Here is a 12632-nt window from a genome sequence, read left to right on the forward strand (position 1 = left end):
AGGTAGTGATTGCAAATGGTATTTAAAATCATTGTATTCCATGCTGGGCAAGGAATGCTGACTTTTGTCTGGAAGTAACTTTCAGGGATTACTAAGTATATGAAGTAGTTTTGAACTCAGGGTGACTTGACTATAGAACTTGCCACAGTTTTTTCAGCAACTTAAAATAGTCTCTTTTCAGTGGCACACCTAGAAAAGAAGGCATGAGACAAGAGATTTGTTCTGTTATGATCGAGGTTACTTAGAATTCACCTCCAAGTTATCAGGGAGTACAATTCCCCACTTGGGCAGGGAGGGACTCCTCACCTACCTAGAAGGCACACACACACTTCCTCCCTCAAATCCTATATTCCTGCTGTTCCAGGCAGAATAAAATTCTATCATTTGTAGATCATGTCCTCTTTTAGTACTGAAGATGAGCAAAATAGATTTTTATGTTTTTAGAAATTTAAAGCTTGGTGATAGAATTATAGTCTTTATACCTTTTGACAATGACCCTGATGGTTCATAAACTCCAATCGTGAATGAAAACTAATTACAGCTCTTTCAGGCTAAACAGCAGCAACTGAATACCACTAATTATGCAATGAAGCTCACAGTCCTACTAAAAACATTGGCAATAAATGAATTCACAGGGAAGACAAAAAAAGAAAAAAGGAAAAGAAAAATGCAGTAGATCAGCCATTGTGTAGAAAATGGCAAATGCTAAAATCTTTCCTTATTGCACCATGGATATTTTAAATGCTTTAATTACTGTACAATGATTATTTCCAGCTCGGCACAAAGGCAATTCTCAAGGCTGACAAATCCCCCCAAATCCCCAAATGCATCTTTCATACATACTGATGATTGTGAGCTTAATATTGGTGGAGATTTGCCTAGGTTCGGATGGCATTCAGTCAGCGTCCACATTCAACAACGTCAGTCATCAGCTTCTAGTGTATAAGACCAGAATTCTCCAAATGCTTGGGAGCAGGGCTTGTTTGGATTTGGTGGAAGTAACTGTGATTTAACTCTGTTAACTTGGCCAAATTTTCTTGCACCAACTTCCAGTTAAATCAGAATGCTGTGGAAAAACCTGAGGATACAGTGGGACCCAAACATCAAGTTTATCCTTCATGCGCTCGGATGCCAAGAGACTTAGTGCAGAGAGATTTTTTATCATTTAAATAAAAAACTCTGATAATCCCATGAGCATTCTTCCTAACTCTTCTAAGGGAAATTTGCCCCAGAGGGAACATGATATGAGAAGCATGAACCTGCTGACCTTGTGTCCTAGGTTCAGTTTTTCTGTGTCTTTCGCCAAGTGAGCATGCCATGCCTCCCAGACTATTTGAAAAGCTCTAAAGGGTAATTTATTTTTCAAAATATTATATGTGCATGTGTTGTGTGTGTATGTGCAAGTGTGTGAGGGGAGTGAAGGTTGTGATTGTGGTTATCAGTGGTGCTCTTGGTTGTGGATATCAGTGGTCATCACAGTGTCTTCCTCTTCTGCTATAGACCTTATTTCATTTTTAGAACAGCCACTCACTAAACCTTGACTTCATAGATCAGGCTAAGAGGGCTAGCCAGTAAACCCCATGGCCCATCAGTCTTTTCCTCCCCCAAACTGTGATAGACATGTTCCTCCATGCCCAGTATTTTTATATAGGTTGTGGTGGTCAAATTAAAGCCAACATGTTCACACAAGACAACTCCAGGTTCAGGGAGAGACCCTGTCTCAAAAAAATAATACAGAGTGAAGGGGACACTTGATGCCCTTGGCCAGCCTCTGCTCACACTTAAGCCATACCCCCACACACGCAAACACACACACACACACACACACACACACACACACACCACTCTACTTAAAATATAGTACTTCCCCTAAACCTGTTAACTGCTGTGGTTATGATTGTTTTTAATATCACACTATAAATTCTTTCAATGCTCTGTTTCTGTCTGCACGTCCTTTATTTCCCCAAAAGGTAAATTTAAAGATAATAACAGTTATTCAGTCAATGTAAAAAAATTCCAAAGTTCAGCTCAAAAGGAATATTTGTACCTTATTAATTATTTTGAATAGCATTTTTATAAGTAATGGTGTATAATAATTATACAAAACACGGAGTCAAATTACAGCATGTCCATTATGTATAAGATGTGGTTGGCTCACATTCACCCTCTTCATTACTGTTTCATCTCTTCCCTGCCTTTTCTGCTTTCTTTTTTCCTTTTGCTCTTCCACATGGCTGGTAAACCCTGCCTTCCTTACTTTTCTATGCATTTTAAGTTCTCACATTTGTATCCTGAATATTATTATATGCCCATTGCCAGACCTGCAGCACCTTACCACTCAGAATGTCCTTGGCTCATCACCTTCAAAGAATACTGAAGTTTGCACATGTGATAAAAATATCCTATCCACAGGATGGACTGTCAAAAGAAGGAAAGGGGCAAAACTACTTCAAGGTCTGAAGAGTGGCTCGTCAGTGGGAGGGAGAGACAGCACCAAAGCTCATCAGGGAGTGGCTCAGATGGGGTTTTTGGTCCCCAGGTTTCTGGGACCAGGATGTGGGTGATGTTTGCTAAAAGTCTAGGGAATTCAAGAAAAATGACTTCAAAGCAGATGGAGTCTTTCAGAGCAGGACTATACATAGAAAAGAGAAACGAATCCCAGCTTATACCAGAATCATCCAGAAGAGCATTCTGGGTTCCTGTCTTCTGAGGACAAGAGCCACACGAATCTGAGAAGCCTCCACAGCCTCAGGGAACCTTCTCTACAGATCACCATGCTAGCTAAAATGAATTTCTGCACATGCCTAGGCACCAAATAACTACACCCTACTCATTCTAAAACAATTATAACCCTGACTCAGCTTATCCTGAGCTAAATTCAAAATTACATCTACTCCCCACACCACTCAAATGTCATGCAAAAGGAAGAAAAGTTTCATGACAGAGGTAGAATGAGAAGTCAATGGGTTCTTAACCAATTGCTGGCAAGCAGTTCCAAATTACTGTTCCAAAATGTTTTTAAAATAAATCATATAGACCCTCCCTGAGGCCTACTGTGGGTTCCTCTCTGGGGCTGACATAAGTACAAAGCCCTAGAGCAGGCAGATCCTCTGCTCCACAGTAGGGCCTCCTGCTTCGGACCCCCAGGCTTCAGAGAGCTGCCACTGCCCTTCTGAGTCCTTTGTGTGTCCGACTCCTCATCTGATGCACAATATAGCATCCAGCTCTGTGATGGACATTTCCAACTGAGTCCTAAAACATCCTAAACTAGGGGAATTAGCTATAAACCGAGTCTTGAGAGTGGCTACACCCAACTCTTATTATGGAGGTATAAAAGCGAACTAGCCTTCAACCTCCCTGCTTCTGCCTCTGATCTCTCCAGGGAACACTGTGGCTACAGGTGCCTGTGTAGTACTTCTGGCTTTTGGGTGACTCAGGTCCTCATGTTTGTGGGGCAAGCACTTTCACACATGGAACCATTTCCCAACCATGGAAAGTCCTACTAACCAAAACCAAATACGATCCCTATATTAATTATTATTTTGTTTTTCAAGACAGGGTTTCCCAGCCCTGGCTGTCCTGAAACTCACTCTGTAGGCCAGGTAGACTTTGAATTCACAGAGATCCATCTGCCACTGTCTCCTGAGTGCTGGGATTAAAGGTATGTGCCACCACCACTAGTCTATGTTAAACAATTTTAGAGAACCAAAAATCATTCTTAATAAGGTTTTTCATTATTAATTATACATTTGTATGTAATTAAGTCTGAGATATACTTAGTGTTTATATACATCAAAATTCACTTTGACAGCTAATCCACCACCAGAAAAATAATGAAGTAAAGCCCTTGAGATGTGAGGAGATCATGGGGCAGAAACATTATAAAGAGACACCAGGCATATTTCTGGCTCCTTTTGCCATATGAGATTGTAAGAAGAAAGTGGCCATGAAGAAGCTAGCCCTCGCCAAACACCTAATCTTCCAGCATCTTGATCTTGAATTTACCAATCTCCAAAATGGCAAGAAAATAATTTTTGCTCTCTGTCTTTCCATATATGATATTTTCTTATTGCTGCCACTATGAACTGAGACAATGTACAAATCTCCAACTAAATGATAAGCAATGGGGCTGGAAAAATGGCTCAAAGATTAAGAGAACATACATCTCTTGCAGAGGACAGTGGTCTAGTTTCAAACACCCAAATTTGGAAAGCTCACAACCATCTATAACTCCTGTTCCAGGTGACCCAATACCCTCTTCTGATCTACACACACACACATACACACACACACACACACACACACACACACACACACACACACACACAAACACACCATTTACATGACAATACTTTTCAAGTAGTAAAATATTTCAGTGTTTAAATAAATTTCATGATAACCTGTTAACAATATTCAATTCTTCTACTCCTTGTGTTCAAATCTTGGGTTAGGCATTGATGTTTCCTTAATTTTTTTTTTTAAACATTCAGTCTGAACCTTCTACCTCATGGTTTTTCTCCTGTGTTCACAATATATTTACCCTGTCATAATGCCACAGCAAGCACCATGCTTTCAATGATGAATTTCCTTAACTGCCATTCTTCGGGCTTGACACTCTTCCCTTCACAGTTCATACCATATAGGATTAAACAATGAGAAGTAGAAGGAACTTGAAGTTCCTGAGTGCATTACAAGCCAGCTCCTTAACCTAATCATCTCAGTTCATTAAAATCTGCAATCAGTGTGCCGGTTTCATTTCTCAAATGCTTCAATATAAAACACCAGCATTTGCTGGAGGAGGCTAATCACTGCCTAATTAGCATAACTTAATGACTCCCAGCTCCTCTTTCTCAATTGACTCTCTTTCTTTCTAGAATGTCCTCATGCTGTTCTGACAGTAAAAGCTGCAGCTCGTCTGCAAATGAAGCCACACTTGGCCCAAGCCATTTGTAACTTTCAAATGACAGAAAAATTGTAAACAAAAATTATTCTGATTTTAACTTAATCTTGATGACCCACATCAAGATGGTATAAATAAGACCAGGTGATATTCGTTGTTCTGCTAGGCACTGGGAAACCATCCCTGCATCTACTGGTACTCCTAATATTCTCTCCAGTTCTTTCCCTGTTTTACTCCTAATTTTTAACCTACTTTCCCAAATCTGCCCTTAGGACTTTTCCCCCCAATCTTTTTAAATCTAGAATTTGTCTATCTTTCCCTAAGATTCCTACTAGATCATTCTTTTATGGTAGACCTCTTTGACTCTTCTGCCTCCCTGAGTCACTATAATTTGCCATGAAAATGAAAACTGAGGCCATGAATATTCATCACTGTATGAATCATCTTTGTCTTTGTCTTAAAATCTTCTGCATCATGGCTAGGAGATTGCTCAGGCTTCAAGACTGCTTTGTCCTGTTCCAGAAGAACCCTGATTTGGTTCCAAGCACTTATACAAGGTTCAGATGGCTTGCAACTGCCCGTAACTAGAGTTCCGGAGGATCTGACACCCTTTTCTGGCCTCTGCTTGCACCTGCACACAAATGGTATATAGAAACTTACACAGACATACACACATACATATAAATAAAGAATAAATTTAAAAGATGCTCTACATCCATAAAGGAATTTTGTTGGTTTGTTTTGTTTTTTCAAGACAGGGTTTCTTTGTATAGCCCTAGCTGTCTTGTAACTCATTCTGTAGACCAGGCTGGCCTCAAACTCACAGAGATATGCTTACCTCTGTCTCCTTATAAGAGTTTCTCTGAGAATCCATCCATAGTGGTGCATTCCTTTAATCCTTTAATTGGAGGCAGAGGCAGATGGATTTCTGTAAGTTTGAGACTTCCCTGGTCACATAGAGAGTTCCAGGACAACCAGAACTACATAGTGAGACTCTGTCCTGGAAAAAAAAAAAAAAAAAAAAAAAAAAAAAAAAAGGAATGGAAGGAAGGAAGGAAGGAAGAGAACTCTCATGGCTTCATTCTGTATGTTATATGCTCACATAATTAAATTCTGAATCATGATGCTTTTACTATTAAAAGCATACTCCAAAAACCGCATTATAGAACTAAAGACTGTTGATTTTAATTTCTTTGTTTTGCATATGTGAAGGTGAAAACTGTTGTTCTGAACCATACTTCAGCTGTGTGCCTTCTTCCACAACAAACGAAAGCACATGTAGAGAAAGCTTTTACACCACTCTCTCATACCTTCTTCAGCTCAATGCAAGATGTATGTGCAAGGCAAAAGTAAGTAAATACCTGTTTAATATATGAATTGAACAAATGAGAGACATATAAAGTCAAAAGAACTGCACAAATGTAGCATGTATTTAAAGATATTGTTTTAGGCCATGGTTGTAGCTCACTTGCCACAATATTTGCTTAACATGTTTAAGGCCCTAGATTTAATCCCTACCAACATAACAAAAAAAGTTAACAAATAATTATATATATTTAAATATAATGTAGTGAGATAAAACTGTTAATACATACTAATTAAAGATAAGAGTCTCATTGAAATTGGAAAGGAAGATTAAAAAATAGAGAAAGGACATCAGGAAAATATGGTATTCTTAACATGAATGCTTGTGGGGAACTACTGTACCAGGATTCCCTAATCCTTACATGGGTTTTACTAATGAAACTGTTCTGACAAGCTATAAAAGTCTTATAAAAAGTTCAAAGTAGTCTTACAGCTAGAGGAATTATCACAAAGTAAACAAGTCTTTGAATGCAGCATTTTGGTCTGGATAGACAACTAGTAAGTTTACAATTAATTCAAATGCCCTTGTAGGCACAATGAAGTCCATGCCCTGTGAACTTCCTTGGGACAGAATCTTTCAGCAGGGCATGCTGTCTTTTGCACAACATTGTCTGTCAGCGTCCACTTTGTTGTTACTTGTAGAGTTTGCTTATGCCCACTCCTGAATACTCAGTGGTAAGGAGATTCAAATACATGTCCACTGTACTGTTGAGGTGCATGAGAGTTCCTCCCTGAGTTTAGCATCTGTAAATAGGGCTGCAATAGATATTATTTCAAAGGAATACAATGTTGGAATTGTTGGTCCAAAGAAGAAATGTATATTCAGATTTTGTAGCGTTTGAGAATGCTTTTCTGAAGTGATTCTACTGATGCAGCTCTTACAGCTCCAAATTAGAGGTCTAAACATGCACATCTCTCTAATACTTAGTAATACCAGCCTTTTCATCTCACCCATTCCAGTAAGAGTCTTAACTGATTTTTGAATATTTAGCACACCATTTTTTAAATACACAGAGTTCTTTAAAGGTAATGGTTACACATTCAGACTAAGTAGATTGTATTTTATTATACATATACATGTAACATATGTACATATATAACAATAATTTAATAAAAAGAAATTCATGAATTGAAAGAGAACAAGGGGAGATGGTATATTGGAGAGTATTGAAGGAGAAAAAAGGAGAAATGCAATTATATTATAATATCAAAAAATTAAAAATAATTTTAATTAAAGGTTACCAACAATTAAGACTTTGCTTTGAGATGAATGTGCTCTATGAGGAACACTGCAACTTTTACTATATAATATCATGTTCTATAGAAAATTAATTAATAAAATCATGAATGATAGATTATACATGATAGGAAGACAGGTAGATAGATACATACATACAGAGAAGATAGCTATAAATTAATGATAGATAAGTAAAAGATACATAGAGATAGATATAGATATAAAGAAATGGAAGATAGATAATAGATATGTAGACAGATGATAGATAGATGACTGATAAATAGATAGATAATAAACAGACAGATAGATAAATACTAATATAAACATTAGGCATTATAGTCATTAGAAGAGCAGATAATTTTAGCAGTTAGAATTGTTGTTCGCAATACAAATAATTTGATTTAACTCTTAGAACTCACACTGACAACTGAGTGATCTTGGAATATAAGTTTGCCTTTGTTTCCCTATGTGTAAAAGTTTAATAACAACATTATTGTACTCCATAAAGTTTCCTGGTAATAAAATAAGCTAATATACATAAAACAGTAATTACAGTAAGCAATGCAATAAGCAGTAGACAGATATTAGTTGTTCTTGCTATTATACCTAAGCCTGCTTGTGTGAGATCATATAAATATATCCACAGGCTACTTAGCTATTACCTAAATTTGTAAGAATCAGACCTCTTTACCTTTTTTCTTCTTCCTTATCCAGTTGTCTGAAAAAAAAAAAAACTCCATGTTAAAAAAATGAAGACAAGAGAGTAACATTTAGAGTATACAAAGAATTAAAAAACTAAATAGTAATAAGTCAAACAAACCAGTCAATAACTGAGCAATGAAAGAAATGGACAGTTCTCAAAGAATGTTACACAAAGGGCCAAATAAACTCATAAAAAGCATCTTCAATGCCTCCAGCCATCCAAGAAATTAAAACGACATTGTGATTTCATCTCACCTTAATCAGAATGGCAATCATTCAGAAAACAAAGAAAAGTGTGTTAGTGAATATGTAAAGAGAAGGGACTTTTACATGCTACAGCTGGCAATGTAAATCAGCCCAGTCATAAGGGTTCTTAGAAACACTGAAAACAGATCTATTTTATGGCACAGTTGTACATCTCCCAGCTATTTACCTTGAAGATTCCAAATCAACCTATCCAAAAGACATCTATGTTTATTGCATCACTACTCATAGTAACTAAGTTAAGGGAACAACCTAGGTCTCGAAACAGAGGAATGGATAAAGAAAATGCGCTATATATGCACAATGGAATTTTCAGTCATAATGAAGAATCAACATGTTTGTGGGAAAGTGGATGTAACAAGATTATCATATTCAATGATTTCAATCAGATTTAGAATAGCGAATAACACATTTTATCTCATTTGTAGTTCCTAGATTTCAGACAGCTACATGACATGCAAGTAGATTGAAGATATCTGTAGGAAAGGGGAGGTGAGAGAAAGTGTGTAGAAAGGCAAGGGAGAGAATACAGTTGAAGTATATTACATACTTGTATACAAACATCCTTATGAAACCCACCATCCTATGCAGTGAGTATACTATAATGTTTACCAACAGTAATAAAGATCTATAAACACAATTGTTCCAAGATTCCATTAGATTTGCTAGGTTCATAACAAAGTTATAAAAATGTAAACACATTAGAGTCAATTTTTCCAAACTCCTAAACTTCAGAGAAAATGAAAGTTGGATACATTATATGCCTGGTGTGAGATTATGTAGCTAATTAGCAATACATATAAAGCTCAGGGCCCCCCAGTAGGGAGTTCAGTTATATGTCCAATAATTTTCTGTGTCTGTAGCATGAATTAGAGGGTCCTAAAAAATCAGGAACCCTAGGTCAGGATCAGAAGAAAGAGTCTTATAACTTTTTAGAAAGAAAGGGAAGAGATAATATTCATTAAAATGTAAATTAATTTAATTACCAAAACAAGATCTTACCTATCTCAAGATACCAGATAAATTAATCATTTTTGTGTACATTAAACTTAGTTTATGGGGCTGAAGAGATGACTTAATGGTTAAGAGATTTTATTGCTCTCACAGAGGACCCAGGTTTGGTTCCCAGAGTCCACATATATCAAGTGGTTCACAACCACCTACACTCTAGTTCCAGGGGACCCAGTGTCCTCTTCTGGCCTCTGAAGGTTCCTTAATTCACATGGCACAGGCACACACATAGACATAATTGAAAATTTAAAATCTCAAAAATAAGTTTATAATATCTTATCCAATTTGTAAGATGCTGTTTCAATCTCATAGCTTACTACAAAAACACTTTCAGAGATGCAAGCTCCACATTTTTCAATGAATAAACTAAATTCTGCAAAATACTATTACAATCGTTCATATTTTTTGTTTATATTTACTTGAGTGGGACCTCATGTGTAACCTCTTAGTAGGACCTCAAGTATAACAAACTAAATGTAAAGATCATTTATTTTTATTTCTTTGATGTTGATAGAGGATTCTTATGTTTTAAAAATGCCTTTCTAGAGTGCATTTGTTTTATAGAGTGAGATTAAATTGACAAACGTGAAAGTGAAATACAGCAAAGGTATCTGCATAGTTTGAGTTCTTTTATATTAGCTAGACTGTGAATGAATTCATAAGAAGAGGTTCTATTGGACAACTTTGTCTATATTGAAGCATGAGCTATAATTAAATATAGCAGCTCCACTCTTAGCAACACAGATCTTAGTACTGAGATGAAGAAATTTCAGGGTTTTGTTCCCAGCACCCATGTCCTAGTAAGATACCCTCCATCTTGTTTCTCCTGAGCTGTCACTGTCTTATTCATCCACCCCTCCATGGAATTTATTGAAAGCATGCAGTCTATTCCCATCCCAGCAGGCAATAAAGATTCTGGTTTCTCAGAAATACTCATGGAACAAGGGTGTGATGTGGGGGAAGCATTTCATTTGCTATAAGATTGACTAGCTGCAGAATAAAGTTGCTACACCACTTACCTTGTCTTATTTTCAAACCTCATTAAAGATTAATTGAATTATATTTACCTCACTCTTACCTAAATTCTGAGTTGCTTTTATATACTCTGAGTATTGTTGTATGATAACTATGCACCAATTAATTGATCATAATTTGTGTGGGGGTGCACCTGTGTGTGGGCACCACATGGACATGGGGTTGCATGCACGCAGAGGCCTGAGGACAGTATTATTTGCTTTTCTTCCAGAACCGTTAACCTTGTTTAGTGAAACAGTCTTCCATTGGTATGGGAATTGCCCCTTAGGTTAGGCTGGCTGGCTATTGAGTACATATACACATATGTGTCCCTGTGTGAAAGCCAGAAATTGACATTGGGCATCTTCCTCAATTGCTCTCCACACTATCTTTTGAGACAAGTGACTTTCTTGTTGGATCCACTGATTTAGCAAAGCAACTGTTTAGTAAGCCCCAGAAATTCTCCTGCCTCTGCCTACCCAGTGCTGGGATTATAGGTACATCCTCCTCTCATCTAGCTTTTTATGTAGGTTATGGGCATTCAAATTCAGATCTTCAGCACTTTACCAACTGAGCCATCTCCCAAGCCCCTGTTCCCCAGTTAAAAATGCATGGTCTGTAGGGTATGCTAATTTTAAGTGTACCTTTTGAGAAATTCTAAGAAATGTACATAACTGTACAGCCCAAACCACAATCCATCATCCCAGCATGCCTACTCCTACCACTTCTCATTGTCTAACCATTATGCACAAAGGCCGCCACCATTCCGACATTTTCATCATAGATTAACTAACCTAGCACTGAATTTCACATGAGTGACTCATGTTGTTCAGCATGCTACCTTATATGTGAGGTGCATTCCTGTACATCACTGAACAGTACTCCACTGGAGTTTTATAATTCTGTTTGCTGATCATTTCTTTTTTGTATTATATTTAATTTTTATAATTTCAAATCCTTTTGGCATAGAAGTTCTTTTCCCTTTTATTAAACATACGTTCTTTTGTCATACAATGTATACTGATTATGGTTTTTCCTCCCTTTAATCCTCCCAGTTCACTCCTACCTCATCTCTCATCTGAATTCACTCCCTTTCTGTTTCTCATTAGAAAAGACCAGGTTTCAAAGAGATAGTAACAAAATATGGCAAAACGAAGTATAGTTAAGATAAAACAAACAACTGTCATATCAAAGTTGGATGAGACAAGTCAGCAGAAAGAGCCCCAAGAGAAGGCACAAGAACCAGAGATCCTCTTGTTCACAGTCAGGAGCCCCATAAAGTACTAAACTGAAGGCTATAGTATGTATACAGGGTACCCGGTCCAGACCCATGTAGGCCCTGCTTCGGTCTCTGAGTTCATATGCTCTTGCTCAGTTGTTTTAGAAGGTCTTGTTCTTCTGGTGCACTCCATTCCCTTCTCCCTCCTCTTCCAAAGTTCCCTGAGCTTTGAGGGGGAAGGATTTGATGGAGACAAATTGTTTAGAACTGTGTGTTCCGAGGTCTCTCTCTGCATATAATTTCTGGCTGTGGATCTTTTTTCTCATCTGTTGCAGGAGGAAGTCTTTCTGATGATGTCTGAATAAGGCACTGACCTGTGAGTACAACAGAATAATATTAGGAGTTGTTTTATTGCTAGTGTTTTAAAAGAACAGTAACACTTAGTTTTACACTAGGTCTCTAGTCTATCTAGTTTTTCGTTCTTCATTGACCAAGCAGAGTCAGATATGGGTTCCATCTCATGAAGTGGGCCTTAAGTCAAATCAAACATCAGTTGGTTACTCCCACAAAGCTTACCCTGGCTTTTTGGTGTTTTACGTTTCTCTTTTGGTATCCTGCAAGAGTACCTTTCTATGCCATAGATGTAGAACATGGGGAAGGTTCTATGTAGGCATCAGCTTGACTTTCTGTGGTTAATGAGTTGTGTGGATACTGTTTTTAGCAATGGGAACTTGCTGTCAGTTTGTGAAGACCAACCTATGGTTTTCCTCTCCCCCTTCCCACATGATCATCTTGCTCCTATTTCTACCTGATCCCAGCCCACTCATAAAATCCTTTCCCAGGGAGATCCATGTGTCCCACCTAGTCCTTTCCTTTATGCCTATCTTCTCTGGGTCTTGTGGACTGTAGTTGGTTATCAT

This window comes from Phodopus roborovskii, unplaced genomic scaffold, assembly GCF_943737965.1.
Source record: "Phodopus roborovskii unplaced genomic scaffold, PHOROB, whole genome shotgun sequence".
NCBI lineage: Eukaryota > Metazoa > Chordata > Mammalia > Rodentia > Cricetidae > Phodopus > Phodopus roborovskii.